This window comes from Equus caballus, chromosome X, assembly GCF_041296265.1.
Source record: "Equus caballus isolate H_3958 breed thoroughbred chromosome X, TB-T2T, whole genome shotgun sequence".
Classification (NCBI taxonomy): Eukaryota; Metazoa; Chordata; class Mammalia; order Perissodactyla; family Equidae; genus Equus; species Equus caballus.
In genome coordinates, this window is record NC_091715.1 from 125,211,338 (window position 1) to 125,224,485 (window position 13,148).

The 13,148-nt window shown below is 36.2% G+C and overlaps 1 protein-coding gene across 29 annotated transcripts in view; it reads right to left on the bottom strand.

Moving 5' to 3' along the window:
- The window catches only part of ENOX2 (ecto-NOX disulfide-thiol exchanger 2), a 258,718-nt gene that overhangs the window by 177,577 nt on the left and 67,993 nt on the right, over positions 1-13,148 (bottom strand). For 4 of the 29 annotated variants that reach the window (XM_070258457.1, XM_023633690.2, XM_014729175.3 and 1 more), the window contains one exon: positions 4,017-4,661. The exons of the other annotated variants lie outside the window; for them this stretch is intronic. The gene's annotated coding sequence lies outside the window, so the exon portion shown is untranslated. The remainder of the gene's footprint in view (positions 1-4,016; positions 4,662-13,148) is intronic. 29 annotated transcript variants of the gene reach the window in all.

The following is a 13,148-nucleotide window of genomic DNA, read 5'->3' on the forward strand; positions in this document are numbered from 1 at the left end:
AATACTGCCATTGTATGACTGAGTAGGGAATTGCTATCTCTGACTTACTGAAAAAGCACCTTCCATTTAACAGATTCAAATAAATTTAACACCATGTACAAACTAAACAAAAGTAATTAAAAACAAATGAATAAGGAATGCATAATTGCATAAATATTTATATAAATTCCTCTGGAAAAGAAGAGCAATGAGTGGGCTGTAGAATGTTAAAATATTAACAAGGCATCATTAGGATTTTTTAAAGACGTTTTTCCAAATCAGCAAGGGGTACTACAATGTAACTTTTATCTTTAGTAGAGCTTGAGTTCTGCTTCTAAAATTACCAATGACTTACTAAGAGACTTTGGGCAAATCACTAAACTAGAGTTCTTGTTTGTGATTTTTTATTTTAGGATATTTTATGAAATATACAAATGGGGTCCAAGAACTAAAAGACTCTCATTAACTAAAATTCTACACATGGAGTCCAAGATAAAAACTACCAACACTAAATAGTGCATTACAGTTTACAAAGGTATTTCATATCATTTCATATTTAAATTTTATAACTCTGGGGGTTGGAGTAGGTAGACCAGGTACTATTATTATTTTCTTTTAAAAACGAGAGAACGGGGTTTAAAGAGATTAATTTGCCCAATATAGCTTATAAGGAGTTAAACTGGTCTCAAGACTGCAACTTTAGTATTTTACCACCTAACTTAGTGCCTGACACATATGGGTATACTCAATCAATATTTGTTGACTGACTGAATGAATATATCACACCACCTCCCCTAACTACATTTACTCATTTGCAAACAGTCCTATATAGCTACGTTTCAGAGTAGTTGATAAGGTTATTTACTTCCCAATAAGGAAGCAAGAAGCTACTGTGAAGATTAATGTAGCCATGTATTTTGGTAGTATAAGGCCTGTGAGCTGAAAAAGTAAGATATTCAGTGTCCAGACACTGTGAAATTTGGAATAGAGTTGGTGAAAATTTTGTAGGATGTTTAAAAAATGATGGACCAATTATCAGTATTATTTTGTGGGGGAGGGACCTTTCAACAAGACTCAATGGGAAAAGTAAAATTTGGAAAAGCATTTGAGCCCCTGATAGGAAAATAACAATGCCTCTTAATTGTTATGCCTTTCATTCACAGTCAGAGAAAAGAAGTCCTAGAGTTGGCAGGGCCCTTGGCAGTCACCTGGTCTAATCATCCCCACCCCCTACTGCCATTCTGCTGAGAATTTTGGGGTGGTTGGGAGGGGATGTCATGTCTCAATAATGGGAGATTCAAGGCTAGACTCCAGTTTCCTTACTGACAGAACTCCTCATGTGAGCTGCTGGGACTCGTATCTTCTCTACAGGTGCCACCTAAAGAGATTTCCTATCGTCTTAAGTCCTTCCCTAACCACAGTGACCATCCTATAGCCCTACTTGGGAACATATGGCTTCCTGAGAGTACGACTTAAGTGGCAGCAGGTTGTATTATAGATAAATGCTTCCCTGGCCTTCCCAGAAGATCAGAGGTGTGTGGTAGAAGAGCAAAGGCTCTGGAATCAAACTTCTAGCATAACAATCCTGCCCTGCCACTTACTGATTGTGCAACTTTGGGCAAGATAATTAACTCCCTGAACATTAATTTCTTTATCTGCAAATGGAGATATTATCTACTTCACAGAGCTTTTGAGATAATCCAAGTAAAACATAGTCAACAGAGGATCTGATACATAGTAAAATACTCAGTAAAAATGTGTTACCTTTTACTCACTCCTCCTTACCTGTAGTTACCCTAGGTACCTGAGCTAACACTGGCCTCAGTGAGACTCGGATAACTTTCCTTTCACTCAGTTAACAGATACTTATTGAGCAATTATTACATGCTCGCCTCTAGAAATACAACAGTGAACAAAAGAGATAAAAATCCCTGCCCTCATGGCGCTCATATTCTAGTAGCAGATACAAAAAATAAAGAAAATAAATAAGTAAAATATATTGTATGTCAAATATTGATAAAACGCTTTGTCCAAATAGAAGAAGTAGATTAGATCAGGTCTATTGGCAAAAGCTTTGACCTACTCATTTTCTAGGAAATATTTGGTGTCTCTTGTCTTCTCTACTTGTTTTTTTAAGTGCTAGGACAACAAAAGGCTAAGACCTCCTTACATAGTCCCTTCTAATCTTGAGGTGTGAAGATGAATGGAATAGAATATGGGCAGGTAAGTTGGATATGTGAAAGGGTCAGAAAATGTTTCTTGTCCATTGAATTAAAAAGAGAGCAGGTTCCAATATTTAGGCATAAAGCTGGAATAATTAAACAAAAATGTGCATAAAAGCACCACCAATTGGGTATAAATAAGGGCATATGCAACTTTGGAAAGAAAGGTCAAAATCTGTAACATCTGCAAAGCTCTCAGATATCTGCTACCCATAGGAGGAAGGATAGACCCCAAATTTTGGCAAATATGATTTGGGTGGGATAGTAAATAGCTGAGTAAGATGAAAAAAGCCTTCTGGGAATAACCCTATATTATAAGGACCTCTCCTTAATTTGTATTCTCCAAGCACTTGCAGTTTCTATCACCTTATTGAGCAGTAGAATGTACAGATCTTCAAGATTTTGTATATTGTCACCCACTTCACAGAACTGGAGACTAAACTACCAATTTTATATCTCTCTTAGCACACCACAGAGTGCACACTTAACGGTAGGTTCCTAATTGCCCTAGCGTGTGATATAAAGATCAGTAGGTTTTTAGTTGTTCTCAATTAGCTAAGGCTGGTCAATATTTTCTTGAAAATCCTCTGGCCTGGAAGTGAGTTCCTGTTATGTTCCTATTGACCAATAAGACATGGTGATAAAGGTGATAAAAGGAGCAAGTGACAATATTCATGGGAGTTTTGTTAAGTTTATTAACAGAGGCATACTTCTTTAGTTACCTAAAGATATCAGAAAATTACAATTTGTTTCATCTTTGTTGGTAGCTGCACTAGCTATTCTATTACAGAAGAATTGATTTATGTGCAGCTGTTAAAAACACAATGAACCAGTCACCACAATTTTAACAAGTGTTGATGCTGGAATACCCACTTCAGATAGCATCTATAACGCTGTCATGAAGAAAGTTTACAGTACACTACCTAAAGTAATGATGCTGGTTCCACATTTGCCAAGATCAGTGTCACTGCTATAGTACTGGGTTCTACTGAGGTGGCAGTGAAATTTCACTCTTTTCATGGTCCTTTAAACAAGGCCAAGGCATACATCCAAGAATGCTGTTTTTTATTCTCTTCTTATGATATAAGCTTTATACCACTCGGACTGGGATAACATGAAGTTTATTTTGATTGTCGCCAAGTAAGTCATTCTTTATATTTGTCCCCCTCTTCTCATTCTTTATGTGTGAAAGTTGTGGGTAGAACAATTTACAAGGAAGATGACAGCTGCTGTTAGGAAATGGGTACATTTTTATTACAAGTTAAAATTAAGTCTCCACTCACAAAAAGTTTATAGAATGTGCATAGTGTGTGTGTTTGGGGGTCCTACAGAACAGATGTAAACAAGTAGCCATAATACAATGTGATGAGTATAAACAAAGTGCTCAAAAATGGAGCGCCTTATTCTTTGGTGACCTCTTCAGTAAGTCATATTTGTAAAGCAGATGGGGGGAAGGAAAAAGAGAAGAGAGTATTTCGGGAAAAAGAGATCGCTGGAGCAAAGGCACAGAGTGCAGAGAGTGCAAAAGTAAATTCAAGGAAATCTTAGTGACCCTGTGGCACTTGAGTATAATGTAAGAGGGTGCTGAGGAGCAGAGAAGTCATGCCTATCCTTTTATTTTGCTATGAGACTTGTACGCTAACTGGCTTCTTGCATAGTTTCATTGGCATCACCTAGAAGTCTTACAGAAGAATATCACTCACACTAAGATTCTCTAATGAAACCAGGCTACCAGATAGACAAAGGGGCAGAAAAATGCAAAGTGAAAAACAAATTGGACAATGGAAAGTAGAGGAAGGATTTAAGGATGCTCACCTCAAACACCCCTGAGACAGTGTTGGGATGTGGCAGCAGACCTTAGGGAGAGGATTGTTGTTTCTGAGCCAGGATTTGGGCCCAGAGTATCAGAAGCACAGGCACATAAAAAAAAATCTTCAAATAGTGGCTTTGACTGCAAATCAAGGGGTAGTTTTCACAGGGAAGCAGCATACAAAAGGTAGTCATTTGCCAAGAGAGATCAGTAGCAATGATAAGGGTCATCTTTAAATGTCAAGGGCAGAGTTTTGTAAGTCCAATACAACTGATGGATGCATTCGACCAAGATCCACGTTTGACCAGTTCACCTCCACATAGTATACCTTCTGTTCTTTATCAAAGTAAAGGCATTTTTTCTGACTTTTGGAACACAGGACAGCAACGAATGGCTTTGGTGTTACAGAATAGTCCTGAGGCTTCCTCTCCAAATACACCTCACTATCTTCACTCTCTCTTCCCTTTCTGATCTTCTACAACTTGTCTTTTTTCTTCATTCTTTTATCTTCTCTTAGCTTAGGTCTTCCAAGAGCGTCTATGGGAACAGTTTTAGCAGTACTGATGACCCCCAAGGTTCAAAAGGGAGTACGGATGTCTATTAGAAGGCTTCCAAGAAATACTAGTGGAATTCTTGAAAATCTGCACGATCTGAAATTGGGAAAATTCTTAATGAATGTTTGAAATCATTAGAATACACTTAAACCATACTTTATTTCCACATACCATAGAACTTTGAGAGTTGGAATAGGCCCTGGAAACCATATAATACAATTTCCTCACTTTATATAGGAAAAAAAATTGAAGACAAGTAAGATGATTTGTCTAAGGAATATAGTTATTGATAAATAAACTAACACTTAGATTTCCTATGAAATTACTATTTTTTAAGGCTAAAAGTACATGTACTGAATTAGTTTCTTTTTCTTCATTATGGCAAAGAAAAGATATAACATGAGATCGACCCTCAACAAATTCTTTTTTTTAATTTAATTTTATTTTTTAATTGCAGTAACATTGGATTATAACATTATATAGCTTTCGGATGTACGTCATAAGATATTTGGAATTCTGTGTAGATTACATCATGTTCACCACCCAAAAACTAATTACAGTCCATCCCCTCACATGTCAGCCTAATCACCCCTTTTGCCCTCCCCCTCTTCCCCGATGGTAAGAACCAATACATTCGCCCTTGCTATGTGTTTGTTTGTGGTTGTTTTTATCTTCTACTTATGAGTGAGATCTCCCTCTAATTTCAGTCAGCATAATACCCTCAAGGTCCGTCCATGTTGTCACAAATGGCCGGATTTTATCATTTCTTATGGCTGAGTAGTATTCCATTCTGTATAAATACCATATCTTCTTTATCCATTCATCCCTTGATGGGCACCTAGGTTGCTTCCAAGTCTTGGCTATTGTGTATAATGCTGCAATGAACATAGGAGCGCATGTATCTTTATGCCTTTGCATTATCAAGTTCTTTGGATAAATACCCAGCAGTGGGATAGCTGGATCATATAGTAGATCTATTCTTAATTTTCTGAGGATACTCCATACTGCTTTCCATAGTGGCTGCACCAGTTTGCATTCCCACCAGCAGTGTACAAGGGTTCCCATCCCTCCACATCCTCTCCAATATCTGTTGTTTCCTGTCTTATTAATTATAGCCATTCTGACCAGAGTGAGGTGATACCACATTGTAGTTTTGATTTGCATTTCCCTAATAGCTAATGATGTTGAGCATCTTTTCATATGACTGTTTGGCCATCCACATATCTTCTTTGGAGAAATCTCTGTTCAGATCTTTTGCCCATGTTTTAATTGGGTGGTTGTTTTTGTTGTTGTTGAGCTGTATGTGTTCTTTGTATATTTTGGATATTAACCCCTTATCTGATATATGGTTTGCAAATATCTTCTCCCAATTGTTAGCTTGTCTTTTCATTTTGTTGATGGTTTCCTTTGCTGTGCAGAAGCTTTTTAGTTTGATGTAGTCCCATTTGTTCATTTTTTCTTTTGTTTCCCTTGCCTGGTCAGACATGGTACTTGAGAATATGCTGCTAAGACTGATGCCAAAGAGTGTACTGCCTATGTTTTCTTCTAGAAGTTTCATGTTTTCGGGTCTTACATCCAAGTCTTTAATCCATTTTGAGTTGATTTTTGTGCATGGTGTAAGGGAATGGTCTAATTTCATTCTTTTGCATGTGGCTGTCCAGTTTTCCCAACACCATTTATTGAAGAGACTCTCCTTTCTCCATTGTATGCTCTTGGCTCCCTTGTCGAATATTAGCTGTCCATAAATGTGTGGGTTTATTTCTGGGCTCTCAATTCTGTTCCATTGATCTGTGTGTCTGTTTTTGTGCCAGTACCATGCTGTTTTGGTTACTATGGCTTTGTAGTATATTTTGAAATCAGGGAGTGTGATACCTCCAGCTTTGTTCTTTTTTCTCAGGAATCCTTTGGCTATTCGGGGTCTTTTGTTGTTCCACATAAATTTTAGGATTCTTTGTTCTATTTCTGTGAAAAATGTTGTTGGAACATTCATAGGGATTGCGTTGAATCTATAGATTGCTTTAGGAAGTATGGACATTTTAACAATGTAAATTCTTCCAATCCAAGAGTAGGGAATATCTTTCCATTTCTTTGTGTCTTCTTCGATTTCTTTCAACAATGTTTTATAGTTTTCGGTGTACAGATCTTTCACGTCTTTGGTGAAATTTATTCCTAGGTGTTTTATTCTTTTTGTTGCAATTGTAAATGGGATTGTATTCTTAATTTCTATTTCTGCTACTTCATTGTTAGTGTATGGAAACACAACCGATTTTCGTTTGTTGATTTTCTATCCCACGGCTTGATTGTATTCCTTTATTGTTTCTAAAAGTTTTTTAGTGGATTCTTTAGGGTTTTCTGTATATAAAATCATGCTGTCTGCAAAGAGTGACAGTTTCACTTCTTCTTTTCCAATGTGGATCCCTTTTATTTCTTTTTCTTGCCTGATTTCTCTGGCTAGGACTCTTAAATAAGAGTGGTGACAATGGGCATCCTTGTCTGGTTCATGTTCTTGAAGGGATAGCTTTCAGTTTTTCTCCATTGAGAATGATATTTGCTGTGGGTTTGTCATATATGGCCCGTATTAGGTTGAGGTATTTTCCTTCTATACCCATTTTATTTAGAGTTTTTATCATAAATGGATGGTGTATCTTGTCAAATGCTTTCTCTACATCTATTGAGAAGATCATGTGATTTTTATTCTTCATTTTCTTGATGTGGTGTAGCACGTTGATAGATTTGTGGATTTTGAACCATCCCTGCATCCCTGGAATGAAATCCACTTGATCATGATGTATGATTTTTTTAATGTATTGTTGTATTCGATTTGCTAGAATTTTGTTGAGGATTTTTGCATCGATGTTCCTCAGTGATATTGGCCTGTAATTTTCTTTTTTTGTGTTGTCGTTGTCTGGTTTTGGTATGAGGATAATGTTGGCTTCATAGAATGAGTTAGGAAGCATCCCCTCCTCTTCAATTTTTTGGAAGAGTTTGAGAAGGATAGGTATTAAGTCTTCTTTGACTCTTTGGTAGAATTCACCAGGGAAGCCATCTGGTCCTGGACTTCTATTTTCTGGGAGGTTTTTGATTGCTGTTTCAATCTCCTTACTGGTGATCAGTCTATTCAAATAATCTACTTCTTTTTGGTCCAGTTTTGGAAGGTTGTATGTTTCTAAGAATTTATCCATTTCTTCTAGATTATCCAATTTGTTGGCATATAGCTTTTCATAGTATTCTCTTATTATCTTTTGTATTTCTGAGGTGTCCGTTGTAATCTCTCCTCTTTCATTTCTGATTTTATTTATTTGAGCCTTCTCTCTTTTTTTCCTGGTGAGTCTAGCTAAGGGTTTGTCAATTTTGTTTATCTTTTCAAAGAACCAGCTCTTGGTTTCATTAATTTTTTCTATTTTTTTTAATCTCTATTTCATTTATTTCTGCTCTGACTTTTCTTATTGCCTTCCTTCTGCTGATTTTGGGCTTTGTTGTTCTTTTCCAGTACCTTTAGATGTGCTTTTAGATCGTCTATTTGGGATTTTTCTTCTTTGTTGAGGTAGGCCTGAATTGCTGTAAACTTCCCTCTTAGAAACGCTTTTCCTGTATCCCACAGATTTTGGCATGTTGTGTTTTCATTTTCATTTGTCTCCAGGAATTTTTTGATCTCTCCTTTGATTTCTTCATTGACTCAATCGTTCGGTAGCATTTTGTTTAATCTGCACATTCTTGTGGCTTTTCTTATTTTCTTCCTGTAGTTGATTTCTATTTTCATACCTTTGTGGTCAGAAAAGATGCATGGTATTATTTCGATCTTCTTAAATTTATTGAGACTTGTTTTGTAGCCTAAGATGTGATCAATCCTGGAGAATGTTCCATGTGCATTTGAAAAAATGTGTATTCTGTGGTTTTTGGACGGAATTTTCTGTATATATCTACTAAGACCATCTGGTGTAATGTGTCCTTTAAGGCCAGTGTTTCCTTATTGATCTTCTGTTTGGATGATCTATCCATTGGTGTAAGAGGAGTGTTAAAGTCCCCTACTATTATTGTGTTACTGTCTATTTCTCCTTTTATGTCTGTTAATAATTGCTTTATATATTTAGGTGCTCCTATGCACCCTCAACAAATTCTTAAGTGTACAGTAGTACAGTGTTGTTGCCCACCGTACAGTATGCGCATTCTTGTAGAGCAGATGTCTAAAACTTTTTCATCTTGCATAACTTACTTAGTTTCTTTGGTGGTCTGCTGAAGCTACATTTTTAGTGATGGCGACTCCTGTACATTTCTAGGTAACCTCCCAAGCTTATCTTATATGCAATCATATAAATATAATCTGGTGTCTTACTTCAAGTTGCTTCATTTTTATTTAATGAGAATAACTCCAGGTTGTATGGGAATGAAACTCTCTTCCACATAGATTCATATTTAAAGAATAGGGACCTTGATAAATTTTATTCAATTAAAATAAAAAACTTCTGTTCAACAGAGGCAGCATAAGCAAAGTTAAAAGACAAACTGCAGACTAGGAGATCATATTTTCAAAGCATAAGGGATTAGTAGGCAGAATAGATAATATCCTTCAAACCAATAAGATAAACACTAAAAGCCAAATAGAATAATGGGTAAATGATATGAACAGGCAATTCATAGAAAAGGAAATCCACATGACCAATAAACACATGGAAAGATATTAAACCTTACTAGTAAATGAGAAAATGAATATTAAAACACAGTGAGACATCATTTCATACTCACAAAATTGGCAAAATGTTTTAAGTCTGACATTACAGCACTGGAGGATATGGAGAAACAGAAACCCTCACATACTACTCGTGGAAGCATAAAGTGGTTGTTATGGACTGAATGTTTATGTTGCCCCAAATTCATATGTTGAAATCCTTACTCCCAATGTGTTAGTATTAGGAGGCGGAGCCTTTGTGAAGTAACGAAATCATGAAGGTGGATCTCTCAGGAATGAGACTAGTGTCCTTATGAAAGAAACCCCAGAGAGCTCTCCAGCCTTCTTTTCCACCACATGAGGATATATAAGTTGGCAATTTGAAACCTGGAAGAGGGCTCTCACCAGAACCTAACCATGCTGGCACCCTGATCTTGGACTTCCAGTCTCCAGAACTGAGAGAAATAATTTTCTGTTGTTTATAAGCCAGTCCATGGAACTTTGGTTTTTATTTTTATTTTTTTAATTTTATTGAGGTCATATTGACCTATGACATTGTGTAAATTTCAGGTGTATATTACTAATAGCAGCCCGAGCTGTAAGACAGTAGTATAACAACTTTGGAGAGCAATGTGGCAGTGTCTAGTCAAGTTGAAGATGCACACACTCTGAAACCCAGCAACGCCACTTCGAGGTGAAAAACATCTCACACATATAGAGAAGGAGACATACGATGATGTGTACTGGAATATTTTTTTGTAGTAGTGAAAAAAGCTAAAAAGCCGATCAACAAGGAAATGCATAAATATGCTGAGAAACAGCCATTCATAAATGAAATACTTTACAGCTGTTAAAATGAATAGGTATGTATATTGATATAGATAAATCTCAGAAATATTGAGTGAAAAAAGCAAGTTGCCTAATGATACACACAGTATGATATAAATTTTGTAAACACTAAAACTATGCCAAATACTGTTTCTAGATGCATACGTGTACAAACACATGAATGGGAAAGACGTACGCCTACTTTGGGATGGTAGTTCCTCTGGGGAGGAAGGGAGAAAAATGTGATCAAGGAGGGGCACAGAGTAAACTTTAACTGATCAACAACATCTGTATTCTTAAAGAATTGGAAATAAATATGGAAAATATTAATGTTTGGTAACTCTGTATGGTGGGTATAACTGTATACCATGTTTTCCTCTCTATTTGAAGTTTTTGATAATACAATACTTTTATGAAAGAATAGAGAAGTACATTTCCTTTACAACTATTGATGCTCACATTCAAAAACTAAAGTTAGCTATATGGTAGACATTATGTTAACTCTGAACGCTGTTTTGTCAACCATCAGCTTATGCAGTCCAAATCAAGAGAGAGTTGGGCTTAGAGGCCCTTTTTTATTTTAAATAAAGTCCCACAAAGAGATAAGCATATGTAATTACATATCATAAACTTTCACTATATATACTGTCAAGTGCATAACAGGATCACATTTTAAATCCTTGATTTGTTGTGCCTCAAAAGTATGCGCAGACATTAACTCCATGTCCAAGCCAGTGAGATAAGCCACCATGCCCTTTGTTAATTACAAACAATGTTCTCTACTTTCAGGTAAACTTTGCCGTGCCTTGATTAGGTCCAGACCTTAAATTGGAGGGTAAACTGTCTTTAGTTTGAGGAAAATACAAGGCAAATGGTGTAGAAAAATTCTTAAAAGTCAACAAGAAATAGTTCAAACATACACAATTGAAAGCTATGTAGTAGCCAGAGCTCAGTGAAGAAGAAAACCCTAGAAAGTTTGGGAGGGAAATGACTTCAACTAATTTTAGAAAGTGATTTACGTGGTCTTAAAAATGGTTTATAAATAAATGGTCACTACTGAAATCACATTGACTAGTGGTTTCTGAGTTCATGTTAATATCAGGAAATTATGCATGCTTGCTGGGGCTTATAGAGATAAAACAGACTGTGTGTTGATGGACACAACTCTCTACTAATAGACTAGTTAACCCAATCAAAATGCAGAAACTCATTAAAAGCATTTAAATTCATGTTAAATGCAAATATGCAATTATCTGAAATTGTGGTAACTAAAATAAACAATACTCAGAACCATAAGAAGGCCCTAATAAAACATTTGAGATTGAGAACGTGACTTTTAGGAGTTAGACTAGTAATCAAAGAGCAAAACTAGTTCATGCTAGGGCAGGGTTTCATTCACACAGTATATCCAGGATCAGAGACAATAATCCATAAGGTCTGAAAAGCCATGAAGTTCCTCTAGATTTAAGTACAGCTACCTAAAAATGGGCTAATTTCTAAATGTGGATACATGCTCCAAAATACTACAAAGCTTTGCAGTGATACTGTACCCTCTGATTGGAATACTCTTCCCCATTTCTCTTTGCTAGGCTACAATGACTCATTCTTTAAGTCTCAGCAAGAACATCATTTCCATGGGAATTCTTTTTACCTTCTCTACCCTCTACATCTCAGGTTCTGTACTCCTGCTAGGTATTCTATTACACTCTGACAGTCACCCATTACAGTACTTAAACTTTATATTAACTGTTTGCTGTCTTCCTTACTAGCCCAGAAGCTTGTGAGCCAAGAATCAATCCTGTCTTGATTATTACAGTTTTTCCTTAGCAAAGCATAATACCCGACACATAGTAGGAACAGGTCAAATGTCTGTTGAATACCTTGATGAATAAATGGGTGGATGCATAGATAGCCAGATATAAGTATATGAATGTGTGATCAAATTCTCCAGAGTGCAAAGTAACCATTTTTTTAAAGTATATTAGATAATATGACAGTTTGTGTGTGTGTGTTTCTTTAAATTTCATGGTGATGGGGTGTATTATGCATATGTTTATGGGGAAGGAGAGACTTTCTAAAAACAGAAATACCAGTATGCCTAAAAAATTCCTGAGGAGTCATAATTTTTCAGATTTATGTATTTATGCTCAAACTGCTCCCATCCATGTTACATTTATTCCTACAATCTCCAAGCAAAATAGATAAGGAGAGATATTATCATTGTCATTTTTCTGAAGGGGAAATGGATTGAGCAGTGAAGTGAACTTGCCCAACTACAAATGGTATCCCAATATCTGAGGTGATGCTCCAGCCACTAGAACAGTGTATCCTGGTAAGATCACAATTATTATCACAATCTTTTTAGAGTGCAAGAAACAGATATGGGCAAATGTCTGAGACAGAAAGAGAGCCCATAATTCATACTGACTAATCTGCTTTCCAGGCTCTAGTAAAGGTAATTTAGCTTCTGAGTTCATGTTACTTATTTAACTAGCACATACAAGGGGATATTAGGGCTGAGATGGAAGCTTACTTTTCATTTTTAAGTTGATAAAATTTTGCATTAACATTGATCATTCAGTTTAGTAGAAGAAATCAGCAGGCTGATAATAGGAAATGCATTTAACAAGAATGACCAAGATTTCAGCTGGAAGAATTAAATCTAATATTTTTCTGAAATATAATTGATTAGAAAAAAAAGTTGAGTCTGATTTATCTTTGTAATTAATGCCCTGTGGAAAATAACATTGAGATTAAAACACCTATATTAACTGAGCTCCTTTTTGAGCCCTATAAGGTCTAGTTTGATTATCATTACATGAAAGCATTGAAATGAGCTGCCCTCCTCCATATTTCTTTTCCTTAAAATTCTCAATACAATTCAGTAAGGTGTTTTTAAACCTGGGAAGCAGAGTAGATGCTGCTCACAAAGCAATACTGAGGGTCAGCTATAAATAAGCTTTTATTACATTTTCAGTCTCACATGATGCCTTTCCATCAAGGGGCTCAAGGACCTCACTGGAATGGCCACTTCCCTGGAGCTTGATCAGCAGGGATCCGTGGAAGGTGCCTTTGTCCAGACATGAAAG